Source organism: Nelumbo lutea, chromosome 8, assembly GCF_056320005.1.
Source record: "Nelumbo lutea isolate HS-2025 chromosome 8, American lotus-T2T, whole genome shotgun sequence".
Taxonomy (NCBI): Eukaryota; Viridiplantae; Streptophyta; class Magnoliopsida; order Proteales; family Nelumbonaceae; genus Nelumbo; species Nelumbo lutea.
The window spans coordinates 24,979,077-24,994,517 of NC_142691.1; the positions used below are offsets into that span (position 1 = coordinate 24,979,077).

Here is a 15,441-nt window from a genome sequence, read left to right on the forward strand (position 1 = left end):
GGATTTACCTTATATTCGGAGGTAATCAATGTTTAGAACCTTAATATAACTGACGAGGAGGCTGAGCTGTTTTTCACTCCGGGTCTAAAGTGTTGGGCCCAAGCCCCACCCAGAATTTTGTGGGCTTGTTGCGGGCCTAGGTCTGGCCTGTACACAGAAACCTGGGCTCAGGCTGGGTTGTAGCAACTACACAGCACAAAGTCCCAAGTGGCATCTAAACAATTTAAGGTTAGAAACAACTCAAACCTCACTCCTTTTTTTATAGACAGAAGGGGCTACACAAGAGGGGGTAGCACGTCCCCAACTCAAACCTGAACCTCATTCTATCCGCCGAGATCCCTATCAACTGACATTCAAACACAACAGTTATTCGTGAATCACGAGTCCGTCCCAACACGGTCCCAACTGCCATTACAGCCATACATTGGGAACATCTCTATGTACTCATTTTTTGCAAGGTGGCAAATGGCTGGTTGGTAAGATCTCTATTGGTTTTGGTGGAGACTTGGGATTGAATCCCTCCTAGGTTTTAGTGGGTTCTCTGTCACAAAACAAAGTTCAGGAAGTTAAGTGTCACCACCCCATGAGTGCAGGGTGGCAGTCTGTAATTTATCTTTAAGGGGATGCTTTTTTTTTTTTTTTTTTTTGAGAGGAGGGAAATTTTATCAATGGTAATTATGGGATTTTAATTCCCATTGACCAGGAAACCTATCTTCTTTTTTCAGATTTATGTGGGGTCCAAGGAAAGTTCTCCTAGGTTGGTAAATAACTTTCCCATCTAGGAGGAAAGTCACTAGCACTTGAATGGGACAAAACTGCCCCTTTTAATAATGAACTTTTATGGCTAAAATGGGCATTGCCTTATTTACCTGGAAAATAAAAGAACATGGGTAAATACACTCACTCGGGTAAGTCATTCCTGAGAAACACTTACCCAATTAAGTGCATTTACCTGGGTAAACTTACCAAAAAGCGAGGCCTAAAAATAAAAAAGAAATAGTAACATATCCAAATAAGTAACAGTAACATATACATCTTTTGCTCTTTGCCACCTTGTTTCAAAAGCATTACACGTCTCTCACTCTTACTCTTTTTCTTCTTCCTTTTTTTGGGGGGTGGGATGGTGTAATTAGGGGTCATATTGAACCAATTGATTATTATCTATTTTGGATTCAAGCTGCACAAACCAAATTTATTATTTTAATTGATAAGACTGTAAAATAAAGAGAATACAAGTACCGCATTGAGAGATTGTATAGATATTCCACAGGTCTTCAGCTCTTGAACTTCACTTACATCCCCATGCTCACAAGTTGCAACTTGAAAAAATTGTAACATGTGTTTCATTTTGTGTGTGCATGGTTTGTATGACCATTAATAAAACATTGAATGTTAGAGAGAGAGAGAGGGGTAGAGACAAGTCCATCAATCAAACTCAGTAAATGGTATACATCCCTGTTCTTCAAGAACAATCTGGAAAGCTTAACAAGGTTGAAGAGCTCAACACCTAAGGTTGCTAATAGTAAGATATGTGCTAGAATACACTTGGGAATTCATGGATACAAAAGAATGATTAGAACATGCATGGTTATGCTATGATAATTCGTATATAAGCCACAAAATGTATTAATAACACTTAAATCTAATGCTCAAATGACTATAAATCAAGTGTAAACACATATTAGTCTATGTAAAGTATTTAGTACTGGGATACCTTGTGAAACATTGGAAAAATGCCAAAAGAATGTTACATATATATGTGGTTTATGAGATAATAGAGGAACGTGCAAATGCAATTTAATAGGAGTTGAATACATCAATTAAGTGAGTTTATAGAGTACCACTTTCCACCCATGTCGTGTGCCCATGAGTCATAACCCTCAAATTATATATATATATATATATAAGTAATGGCAACAGGGTGGTCGGGGAGGGACCATATTCCCCATTCATGACCCCGACTTTGAAACAAATCCCCATCCCCGACCTTGATCCCACCAAGGATAAAAATGACCCTCCATCCCTGACCCTCATGGAGACGGATGGGTTCCCTATCGAAGACCCGAAACCCCGAAATTTTTAAATTCAAACTATTTTTAAAAATAGATTTACTTAAAATAAGGGAAATTTTTTAAAATATAAAAATATTTTAAATATATTTTGATATAAATAATATTATATATGTATATATTTAATATATATAAATGGGGTCAGGGCAAGACAGGGAATTCACTCCCCATCCTGTCCCTGTCCCCATTCAGGTATCACTATCAATCCCCGTCTCCACCCCGGTTCCCATCCCTGTCCCTACACGAGGAAAATTGCCATCTCTAGTCAGGACCATATTGTATTGATACTGCAAACCTTGTCAACACCTCTCATGCAGCTATAACCCAAAATTCACAATTCAGATGACTCTAGCACACCAATCAAGTGTTTTCAAACACAGATAGAAAAACTAGATTTTTTTATCATGGACAACATAAAAAGTTTGTTAATCAGAAATTAAGAAATCAAATATTGCATAATCATGTAGTTCAAACTTGAAAATACACATGATTCATCTTAACTCCCCATGGAAATTGATGACCACTATGCTTATCCTGGTTTAGCAGGCATGGGATAATTAGATGATGTAATAGCAGTAAGAAATATTTTACTTTCCACACTTTGGATGTTAAAGAAGAGGTCTTTATACTCATTCTTTTGAATTTAAAATCAGCAGGACATATGACAGGTACTACTAATACCATTTGAACAAAACCAGGAGGACCAATTTCTGTGTAATTACCTTTTCTTTTTTCAGTTATTTTTCTTTTTTATCTTTTTAGTTCTAGTAGTTGGCACAAAAAATTTCTACATATTATATTTAATGCATATCATCACCCAAAAAATTTGGGCATTTATTATCTTCTTTTGCTATCAAGTATTTCTCGCCTAATATATGTAAGCACTTCAGTTTCTTGAAGTATGAAAAGAAAATCATTTCTTAAGGTAAATGGTTTTTTTTTATTTTTAGCATAATCAGCATTTATTTTCAGTTATCTAATAACAGAGATGCCAACAATTAAGGATATCAATATATCATCATGTCATAATGGGGAATTCATACCAATGGAGGGGAATGTAAGCTCATAACTGCTGTACCATTAACTATTCCAATTTTTGGTATCCTTTAGCTTTTTTCTCAACTTGCAAATCTTTTTTTTTTTTGATAAATAATACAAGATTTGTTAAAGATCAATAGAAGAGTTACACAGTGAAGGTTTCCTACAAAGAGGTGCGAGATGCATATTGTTCTTTAGCTATATATATTTAGTTTATAAAATCCTCATTCACAGAAGCAGTGGTATTCTACTATTCTGCATTCAAGGGGGTCCCAAATAGGTGCAAAAATACTACAGGCCATCAACAGAGAACCCATTAATGTAGGGGGAGGGAGGGAAAGAGATCACCAAATTGAATGTAATTTAAATCCAGCAGAGTTGATGACATCATCATGTGCACATTGGGCTGCCAGATGTCAGTAATCTGCTAATCATTTTCAGCCAGATATAGAATTATATATGAAATGACCTGCCTATTTTAATACATACATACATGTGTGTGTGTACGTAGATAGGGAGATACATATATACATACATGGCATGACCAAAGTTAGTTGGGACAATGATGCAGATCTGAACTTGGCATGACCAAAACCCTCTAACAATGATACAAATAATTGACTTTGCAGTGTATTCTTCAGAAGGTAAGAGTTCATAGCAGAGTACCTCAAGAGTGTAATCTGCTAATAATTTCCCTATCAGGACAAACATCAGAGCAAGTGCTTCTGTTGCACTACAAAAACGTGTGAGGCTACCGAAAACATTGCATACAGATAAATGATTTTATCTTAATGTCCATGTTAATGCCATGCGTTTTTTTCTTAAAGAGCACACCCACTTTTATCAATTGGAGTCTACTATATGCATGATACAAAGGATCATCAATCCAAACTGTCCCATCAACAGGTATAAGTTATAGACTTCTTAAATCATCTGACCCTATTTTAAGAGAAGTACTGATGCCTTTGATTCATCCTATTATATAGAGAGTATTGGTCGATAATGTCAGGAACCACTCTGATATAGTCTTATACAATACAACACTCATCGTGTGCCATGTAAAATGAAATTGCTTCATTTGATTTTGCATTTCATCCTAGAGCACAAGTAGAGCATCTAAAATGGAAGTATTCCAATTTGCTAATAAAATATTGCAATGAGGTCACTTCAGCATTTTAAGAAATGAACTCATTCAGTTTTTCTGAATAACAGAAAATGAGTCCATTTCAGATGACAACATTATTGGGTCAAATGCAATTTAAAACCCTTATAAAAAGAGAGACTATTCCATTTCATGTGGGATCCAAACAGGCTATTAGATATGAAATAGAAGAGAGTATTTCTTTTCTTTCTTTGTCAGCAATTCAGCATTTAAAAGTTTGCACATTTCCATGATGAAACTGGTGGCTGAGGCCTTGGAGAAGAAAACATTTTAGTGGGAATGGATCCAATGATGAGAAGAAAGTCCATTTGGTTGATGTCTTTTTAAGATAAACAAAAATGAAAATTCATTTAAGAAAAAGATACATCACCCGGTGATGAGAGATCACCTAAAAAAGTAAATACAACAATCTAAACAAACGCCCAAAAAACTCAAAGATTCCCACTGATCCTCTCTGAAAAACAAAATAAAAAACCCACTTCTACTTAATCCAAAAAGCCTCGAAAACCTAACCGAATATCAAACCGTTCATCCCAAAAAAGGGAGAGAATCTTATTTCCTTCTTAATCTCTTCAGCCATCAAGTTTACTGGCCTTATCTTTCACTCCCATCTCCAAGTTCATGAAAGTTTTTCTTGAGAATTCTTCCCCACCCAAGAAGAGACCCATTAATTACTTGAACTTCCATACCTACCATTTCTTCCAGCCCAATTTTCTTCTCAACTTCTCTTACCTAATCCAAAATCTGTTCATTGTCACTCTCCTGCAACTCCAACCCTTCCTCCAAATCTGAGCCAGCCTTGTTATGATCTAGATCGAAACCTCAGGAAGTAATTCATTAAGAACTGAGGTCCCCAGTTCCAGAGACGTTTGAACCTTCTTAGGTGTTAAACCTTCATCCTCCCTATTTTTAACTCTGTCCTTGTCTTTCAACCTCTTCCTCCTATACCTTCTCTTGAATTTGTTACAAGGACCTGCTCCAAAGAGATCCTCTTTCAACCAAGAGAAAACCTTTGTTACATGAACCAATTGACCATTACTTGGTCCCTCTAAATTTTTTGACTTCAGAGAAAAATTGCTTTTGGCATTAACACCTTTTACCACTCTTTCCATGCTTAAAGCCATTTTCTTCCTCCCCAAATCCCTGCCCAGTTTCCCATTTGGTTGAATGGGAAAAAATATTCTCTTCGAATGGAAAGGTGGGACTGACCTCCAACCTCAGAGACAGATGAATAAAATCCTATCATGCAAAGTATGGTATTTTGGAGAATGGTTGGGGCTTTCTTCCACTTAGAGATACCCCTGGATCATGTGTATAGAAGGGGATTCTGAACAATGTTCCATTAGAAGAGGAGCAATATTTGATCACCACTATCAACTTCTGTCGGATGTTTTAAGTCCTTTTGTCCTTGCATCCAATTGCTCAAATCAAGTCACTAGAAAATACTCAGTATCATTATCAAGTTATATACATTTTTTGGAAAAAAGATATAGTATAGTATTATTACCAAACAGAAAATCCTATATAGGAGCTGTAAATAGGGAATATCAATGATTAGAGAACCGGGTTCAACATAGAACCAGAAAAGGAAGAGGTTCATGGGGCAGAAACCAGACCAGTTCATTTGTTTTTTGGTTAAACCAGTTGGTCAGCTGGTTTTGGGCAGTTTTCTACCTATTCCAGTTTTAAGTTATGACCAAACCAGATATATGCCTGGGTCGCAGTTCAACCAATCTGACAGGCTAGTCCAGTCCAGTTTCCTAAACACTGGGGAATATACAAAAAGATACTTCTATGAACAAACTAAACAAGTGGTACAACTTCATCGGATCAGATGTTTAAGTCTGTTAGCAGTCTCTGGTTCTCCACCAGGGTTGGGGGGTGGGGGGTTAAGGGGATGGGGGACGGGTTACCCCCTGTTGTATGGCCCCATGAAGCAAAAACATTAAAAATAAAATAAAAAAAAAAAGAAGTTCTCTGGTTCTCCATAATAGAAAGTCTTTAAAGGTTTACCAAAACATTGTAATTTAGAATCTTTGATCCCATGAGAATTTCTTTTCTTATTTTCTTTGCATGACTTTCTTGTTGTATTTAGTGTTTTCATTTTCTGTGATTTGTTAACTGTTTCAAAATTCACTCTATAAATTAGTCTTTTAAATTCCTTTAGATGGCTTATTAACTGAATATTTAATTTTTTTTATTAAGAAAATAATGTTTCTATTGAAACAAAACAGAAGAAGTGCATGAGGTGATGTACACAAAATACCATAAACAGATCCAACCTTAGAAATTATGGAGAGATAGAGCTATTTCTGTATAAAAGGATCATTTCCACTCCCCCACTAGCTAAATAATCAGTCATGGTATTTTTTTCCCAGGGGATCCATCTCAAAAAGGAAGGAAATGAATGCCCAAATCTGCATTCACAAGATAAATAAATATGTATATAATTACTACTGTGATGGTTTTGTGACTTAAATAAATGCCAAAGGAAGAAATTTTACATTTTCATACAATTCTAAAAGAATTTTATTATAAAGGGCAATTTCTATGACAAAAGAATTGCAAGAAGGTTTTCAAATAAACATTAATGCACTTAAATATAGTTTTCTGCTTGCAATTACTTTAGCACCCTTCACCACCACCACCACCAAGAAAACTTCAATTTCCACCGACATGGTGTTTCACTTTGGCACTAGGGATATGTTTGATCCTTGTTGTTTGCCTCTTCACCAACCAGGCTTATTACTGACCATTGTCATAGCCTTATGGGGTTGGAACCGAGGGCCACCGTGCTGTCTTCATAACCATGTAATCACTCCTCTTATCCTTTTACTTCCCTCAAATCATTGTCAAACGACTGATTTTACATGCTATAAATGGTTACACATTATTTACATTTATAGAAGCCTTGCCAATCCTCATACAGGTGGCAACTTGTATAAAAATCAGTCTTATAAATTTCCTGCTTAAAATTGATAGACCCTACTGCTCAACATTGAGGTCAAATGCTTTCCCATCAAGGTCCCAAACCATCAAACAAGCCAAGCATTTTGCACTTTGAAATTACTCTACTAGCTGTTTGTGAGTAATAAATTGACTGAGGAATCTACATGAATACACAGTTTAGCAAATGAAAACTCTTGTGGTAATTTTGTCATTAATAGTCTTGACCAAACTCCTTAAGTCTTGTTCCACCATCCCACTCTCCACAAGAACAACTGAAAATAAACAAAAGAAGCAATATTCTGCTTCTTGGCCTGTTCATGTTATTTTAGTGCACTTTTTTCTTGTTCATTTCAGCCACTAGAAGAAAAATAGATTGCATAGGTTCATTTGCTTTTGTCTTGATAGTAGGAGTTCCAAATAAAAGGCTTAAGAGAATGAAAAGCAACTGAGTAGAATTACTAAGATAACAAAGCCCAACACTTGAATTTGGTTCATATGGATGAGTAGAAATGAACAGGTCTTCAACAACAAAATAGTGAACCCATACTTTGTATTTGAAAATGTGGGTTTTGTAGTGAGTGAGTACAATGAAAAGCTCAAAGTTGATCAAAGTTGGATGATAAAGTAAAAGAAAAAATCGTAAATGGAACCATCCCCAATTTACTTTACTTGAAATTAATTTTGATGCTTAGATTCTACAAGGGCAGAAATACTAGCTGCTGTACAAGGGGGATCCAGATTGCCAACCAGCTTGGGGTGGAACATCTCCTAATTGAAGGGGATTCTCAGGTGGTAATAGGGTGGCTTTTAAACCCAGATGCTGTCATTTGGGGCTACAGAGACCTCCTCAAAAAAGTAAAGTGGTTAACTAGTAATATGAGAGCTGATGTTAAATGGGTAAGCAGGTCAATGCTATGGCTGATGCTTTGGTCAAACAGGGGGTTTCCAGGGAGGGTCTTTTTTGTGCTACCTTGTAACTTGTTCTAGTAAATTGGAAAGCTGTATTTAACTAGTATGGAGAGATTGCATCTCGTGCCTCTCCTTGGGAAGCTTGTACTTTCTTATCTTTGGTGATTAATAAAATTCATTCATTTATCAAAAAAAAAATAATTTTGATGCTTTGATTAAATAACAGGTGAAGCAACTATAGGATGTATTTGCAAGGAATCATGCTGGGATTCCAATTCAAGGAAGATTCAAATATTTGGGAAAAGTCCCAATATTGTTGCCTGAAGCCTGGGCATCTAGGGTGATAGCATCCTACTTGCTTGAGGACCTGCAGATCACTAAGGTGGTTCTTTAAGGAGACTCACAAGTAGTCATGCATAGTCTCAATCAACATATCCACTCATCATGGCAGGTTAACTCCACCATCACGGGCATGTTTCCAATAGAGGAAGAGTCTCTTAAGTTGATTTTTTGCACTCTCAACTTCTCCAGGAAGGAAATTCTGCAGCAGGTTGGCTCACTAATGAAGCAATAGTAAAGAGACACGATCTTAGATGAACTTCCGGTTATTCTTTTGTGTTGCATAATATTCTATTAGTTGACTGTGTAAGTCTTCCTTTTGTTAGACTATAGCTCCATCAATCCTAGTAATTTATCAAAAGAAAAAAGCCTAAAACTTGGAGCCATTGTATTTAATATTCATGTTCATCATCATATATATTTAATATTCATTAATGCTTAACAAGTAAACATAAGTATAATCCAACAAAAATGATTGACAAAAACAAGGAATTTCATTAAGTCAATCAAATTGTAATTCCGTATCCAAGATTTACAATGAATGAGTTGATTTAACCAATTTTGAAAGAATGGAAAGAGAATGTCAAAGACCTCGTACGGATGCTGACCTATCAAAACCTACCACTTATGAAAATAGACTCATCAATTATCCTCTTATATATGCATAATTCAACACTAAATGTCTGCAGGGATGGCAAGAATAGACTCGGGTGATGCTGCAAGGTTCCGATTGGACCACTGCTGCTGGCCTGTACTTGATGAAGACTGAGGTGATGCCTTAAATGCATCACTAGACGTGTTATACTTCCTTCTCTTCCTATATACTTCAATCTCTTCTTCTGCAGTTTTCCCAACAGCATGAACCTTCAATGACTCAACATCTTCTGGCCAAGAAGAAACAGGGGAATCTGCTTCACCTAGAAGGTTCCAGTCATTTATGGAAGAGGAGGAACTGGATTGTGCTCTTGCCTCTTCTTGTTGGATGTAGTAATCAGTCAAAGAACACGACCACAAAGACGAAACCACGCTTGTTGATGGCTCAGAACACAGAACCTCCCCTACTTCTTGAACACCCTCTCCTGCAATGAAGGGGTGAAGCAAGAGCATATCAGCCGTCCACCTATACTTCGCCGTCCTCACAAAACATCTCTTCAGAAAATCTTTCCCCTCTTTCGACATCTCACTTGGTATCCTCGGCAACTCACGGCCCAAACATATCTGTGAGAGAAAATCATCGACGTCCACGTCTGGTTCAGAATCCCATACCGGCTTCCCACTTACCATCTCTACCACAAGGCACCCAAGAGCCCATATATCCGATGGAGGCTCCTGTATATTATCGATAATGGATTCTGGCGACATGTATAAAGGAGTTCCTCTCCAGCAGGGCTCCAACAACTTCCTCTTGTTCTGGTACACCTTCTTTGCCAATCCAAAATCCCCAATCTTCACAACGTAGTCACCACCTCGGCTTTTTCTCTTCCTCTTCCTCGAAGAACAACAAGGAGATGCAGGAGGAGACATGAGAAGGATATTTTCAGGCTTGATATCGCAATGAACGTAACCCCGAGCATGAATGTGATTAAGCCCCTCAAGAATCAACCTGGTATAACGCTTGACGTCGGATTCCGGCAACCCACCACTCGCTTTCGCCTTCTTTATCTGATCGGCTAGGGTACCTCCTGACCCATACTCCAACAACATGTTATAGATCATCTCACCATTCTCGGTGGTGATTTCATCTCCAAAGCAATGAAGAATGTGAGGGCATCTACCGAGGTTGGCAAGAACCTCTCTCTCCTTCTGAAGCGAACACGAGCGAGAGACCTCGGCCCACTTCACGGCCATTACAGGCGGGAAATAGCTTTGACGCGTATTCCGTCTCTTCGCCCTTGCCAAGGAAACCGTACTAAAGCTTCCTCTTCCAATCGTTTCGCCTTTCGTCCATTTCCTTCCGTGATGACTCTCCATATCATCCACCTCCTGAAGCTCCTCTTCCCGCCTTCTTTTCATCGATTCCCTTCTTGGGGTCGTAACCTCTATAGTTTGTTCTTCTACCACCAACACTTAAACCAGAAAACACACTTCAGGTTTGAGTTTTGAATAAAATGCAAGCAAAGATAAGAAGCCCAGATGGAGAAAGCATGGAAAGAGCGGTTTGGAGCAAAAAAAAACAACAACAACAAAATTCTGGGTTTTGAGCAGAGAAACGATGGAACACATAAAAGAACCAACTGGTTTTAGGTTTGGAGACGGTCAGGACTCAGGAAAGGATTGAAACAGGTAGACAACCAGTTGATGATTAGGGCTTTGAAGAGAAAACGGGTTGGAATTTCTAAAAACACGTTGGAAGGTAGTCGCGAGTAATATCAAGGCAGAAGAATTGAGTGTCCAAAACGGCGGCAATTGCTCTCTTCGTTCGAACCTTCCAGGTTGCGTGTAACGTTCGTTCATTGTATGTCAAAATTTGAAAGCGTCGACGGACCCTCATCTTCACTTGAAATTACGTTAATGCCCTTGAATTTCCGTTTGCTTTTCCCTTTTCCTTTTCTTGAAATCGTCAACGGTATTGAGTGCTATACACCTAAGTCCTACCATCCCACTTGGGGCCGGGCCCTAGCGCAGACCCTTCCATGCATGAACTCGCTAGGGTTTGGATGAAGTGAAAGTGCAACTTGGGCGGACCCAATCTGGCCCGAATTTTCACATGATTCGTGTGTGTGTGTGTGCGGGGGGGGGGTGAAGGTGGTCATTTCCAGTCAGGCCCAACCTAGCCCAGCCCGCAAATTTTCAGGCTTGGGCCTGGTCGGGCCCAAAATTGCCTTACATACATAAATATTATATTCAAGGTTGGAGATTTGGCCCGGAGCTACCACATAAATTCTAAATCCGGACTGCCGGTCCAATTGAATGTATGGACCATCTAATCTGTTTAAACTCATTTTCATTTAGATTTGTTCAAAACAAACCTAGTCCATTGACACATAAATTCTTATCTTATATCAATGGACTAGATATTGCCTTAACCCAATTCAATCCAATATAAATTTGTTACAGACGGACCAGGTCCAATCTAATCTAATAAATATTTTGGACTGGATTGGTCCAATCCAACATGTCTTGTTGGTCCATCCAATCCATCCAATCTGATTTTGGACTGGATGGAGTCCAATCCAAAACCGGTCCATTGACACCCTTAATTATAAGCCCTTAAATCATTTCTTACTACCTCGATCAACCAACAGACTTTCTTTTATCCCTAGTTCTTCTACTGTTTTAGTCCTTTCAACTTGGTCTACCTTCCCTTATTTTAGCATATATTGGAGCTACTCTTAGGTTCTTTAATGAATTCATTTTTTACCTATCCTTTTTAGTATTTTCGTTCATCCATTTTAATATTTGCATTTTGGTTATACTCGTTTTTTTTTTCGATTGTTATGTTGTTTATTGACTACCCAACACTCTATATGACACTCCCACCTTAAAAAAAACCATTTTATAGAATTTTCCATTTAGTTTACATGGTGTTAGCCTATCCTATACGACTGAATGCACCCCTCCATTTTGTCCGTCCTATTCTTATTATAAGAGACATCCTCAGCCTCTCCATTGTTTTGGATTATTAAACCATGGTAACAAAAGATGTCACATTGAGTTTTATCTTAACCTCCAATCCTAAGTGCACCTTGATTTGCACTTCTATTATTATTAAATTTGCATTGCATATATTCTACTTTAGTTCCACTTATTTTGAAACCTATTTTTTCTATAGTGTTTATCCATAAGCCTTTACATACACATATATTGTAGGTTGGGCCAAGTCTAAATACAAAACATAGATCCAAGCAAAGAATTTATGGGTTGAGCCAAAGTAGATTTCCAAGCTAAGCTAGAAATGATCATTTCTACCTTGGCTTAGCTTGATAATCCAAACTTGGTCCTTGTTTGATTAGGATTGAAGATTCTTTTTTTCTTAGGGAAAAGAAAACATTATGAAGGATACATCATATGATAGTCAGCCTCAAGGGCATTATAAATTCATGTAGGGAGTCCTAGGCCAACACAAAAAGAACCACAAGGTGAATGCCTTGGAGAGAGGGTGGGCAAATTGGTTGGCTGAATAAGGAACATGTAAGATTCCACTTCGAAAGAAATTATTCCTGAAGTTAGAAATGTTTGATATGATTCAGCAGTAGGGGAGAATGGGTTGTCATTCAAAGAAGCCATCATCTAGACCACCTGGAGGGCATAGGTTTCAATTAACACTTGAGGGCATGCAAGCTTTGAAGCTTCCATACAACCAAAAAGTACTCTACATTCTACATCTATGGCAGAGAGAAATTGTTTGTGGGCACTTGATGCCATGATCAAGGCACCCCTATGGTCGTGAATAAACAAGCTATTATTGTCAAAGCTAATGAGATGGTAAAATATACATCACAACTACATTTGATCCAACCTATGCATAGGAAGGAGCTTGTTGCAGTAAATTGGCTCAATATTGTTCTATAAGAATTTTTCATTTAAGAGGTTAACAATAGAGGTATATGGAGAGGTTTATGATCCACATATCGGAAAACCAAATTGTTCTAAAACTTCCAAAGCTCTTAGTAGTCTATATATAGTGTGGAAAGCAGCCCATTTTTCTTCTTCACTTGGCAACCAACATTTGAAAGAAACCAACCAAAGACCCACTCTAAGAAGTTATTAACATTAATGTAGAGGGGATTGGAAAGCTAGACCATAGAAGAACATGCTTTATGGATTCAATGCCAAATTTACAATGAGGGCAGAAGTCATCAAGAATATTCTTTTTCTTGCCTAGTATTTCTTTCTTTCTTTTGATCTTTCTCCCTTTCATGTTGCCCAGGTAGCCAAACCCAAGAGGGGGCAAATTGGGTTCTATGAGGTTTCTTCCCCAACTAATGTCTTCTTCAAACTAATAATACAATAAAAGATAGAGAGCAATAATATATCGTGTAGTATATTAAAGATAACAATGTAGAGAATTAATATCAACAAGAAATGTCAAGAACAGGCACAAAAAAGCAAAAGGCACACATAAAATTTATAGAGGTTCAACCAAACTAGGCCTACATTCTCTTCCCATGTACACTAGCAAAACCTTTACACCAATTAGATTTTCAAGTGCTAATAAGATGTTTATAATAGTTGAACATATAGGTGCCAACAAGACCTTTCTACTAGATAGATTTATGGGTGCTATCCCAACCTTATGGTGCTCAACCTTAGAATGCTTAACAACATTCAATTAGAAACTATTAGCTAATCAAATACAACAATAATGACATGGTATACAAAAAGCACCTCTACAAGGTTGATATGCAAATAAAAATCAAAATTACTCGAACCCCATTTGGTATCACTTAAAATAAATACTTAAAATAAGTGGTGGGACCACACAATAAGTGGAAAATAAATGCTTATTTATGTTTAGCAAAAAATCTCATAATAAATACTTATTTTAAAAATAGGTGCTTAAAAAATATGTAACCTAGGGCCGAGTTATTTTAAATACTTATAGAATAAGTGCTTATTTCATTTCATTGGGACAAAATTATCCTAAAAAATTTCAAAATGACCACCTATGCCCCTGAAAAATAAAGAAAACGGCTAACCCATATTGTCTTCTCCATTTGTGTAGGGAGCTTGTAGCGGCAACAGCAACAGGGAGCTTACAATGGATGATCGACGACTTTCCAACCATTTATTGTGTCCAAATATGTGAAACCTCACTTCATATATTTTTTGTTCTTGCATTGTTTTTTGAGATTCTTTAGTTTTTTTATTGAAAACTAATTAATTTTATTGTTGTTTCTCGCCATATTTGAGTTTAGGACGACACCCAACAATCTAGCTGGCAGTAATTCCAAGTTGGGTGACTTCTAAACCATTTTTTAACGTTCCTATCCATTTATGATTTTTTCGTCATTTTTATATGATATTGTAATTTCCTTTATGACTAATTAGACAAAAAACAATGGTGAGATTTTATTCTTCATGAATAGAATGATAGTTTGATTTCATTGTCTTTTTTACTGTGATATTAGTATTTATACAATATTATTATTGTTAGTTTATTACTAATATAAAATTTATTATTATTATTATTATTATTATAATTTGTTATTGTTGTTATTAGTGTTGTTTGTTAGTATTATTGTTGTTGTTGTTGTTAACTTTAATATTATTATTTTTTTATTGTCAATATTTTTATTAGTATTATTATTTTTTGTTGTTAATAAAAATGATATTCGAATGAATTGCTTTCTTGTTTGTTATAATAATTATTATTTTATTATTGTTGTTTTTGAAAGTAGTTTTATAAAATTACCTTCAAAAGTGATTCTTTTAAAGTACATTATGAAAGTACTTTTTTGAATGCACTTATCCTGCTATCTCTCTAACATGGGGGTTATTCATCAAAGTTCCTGTGTTAGGACCCCAGAACAGAATGGAGTCGTTGAAAGAAAAAATAGGCATATTGTTGAAGTTGCAAGAAGTATTTTGTTTGCCTCACATGTTCCTACAAGGTTTTGGGGTGATGTTGTTCTCACTGCTACGTACCTTATAAACCGTATGCCATCCAAGGTTTTAGGGTTTAAGTCTCCCTTCAATCTCCTTCATCCGGACAAGGAACTTTTTCATATTCCTCTTCGTGTTTTTAGCTGCACCTACTATGTATATGTTCCAAGTGTCAAAAAGCATAAATTTGAACCAAAAGCCCACAATTGAATATTCCTTGGTTATTCCCCCACATAGAAGGGTTACTATTGTTTTGATCCAAAGAGTAGCACTCGGTATGTCTCAATGGATGTCACCTTTGATGAGCTTTCTCCCTTTTATTGTTCCTCTCTAGAAGGGCATTGTCCATAGGGGGAGGATTTGTCACAGGTGTTTGCTCTTCTTCTTCTTGTCTCAGTTGAGCCTTTTGATGAATCTACTTCTCTTTCA

At 36.8% G+C, this 15,441-nt stretch overlaps 1 pseudogene across 1 annotated transcript; it reads right to left on the reverse strand.

The window, feature by feature from the left end:
• Window positions 1-8,941: 8,941 nt before the first annotated feature.
• On the reverse strand, window positions 8,942-10,885 carry LOC148843453 (mitogen-activated protein kinase kinase kinase 20 pseudogene; annotated as a pseudogene). Its single transcript, XR_016103118.1, has one exon. The product of XR_016103118.1 is annotated as a mitogen-activated protein kinase kinase kinase 20 pseudogene (transcript).
• Between the last annotated feature and the right edge of the window lie 4,556 nt (window positions 10,886-15,441).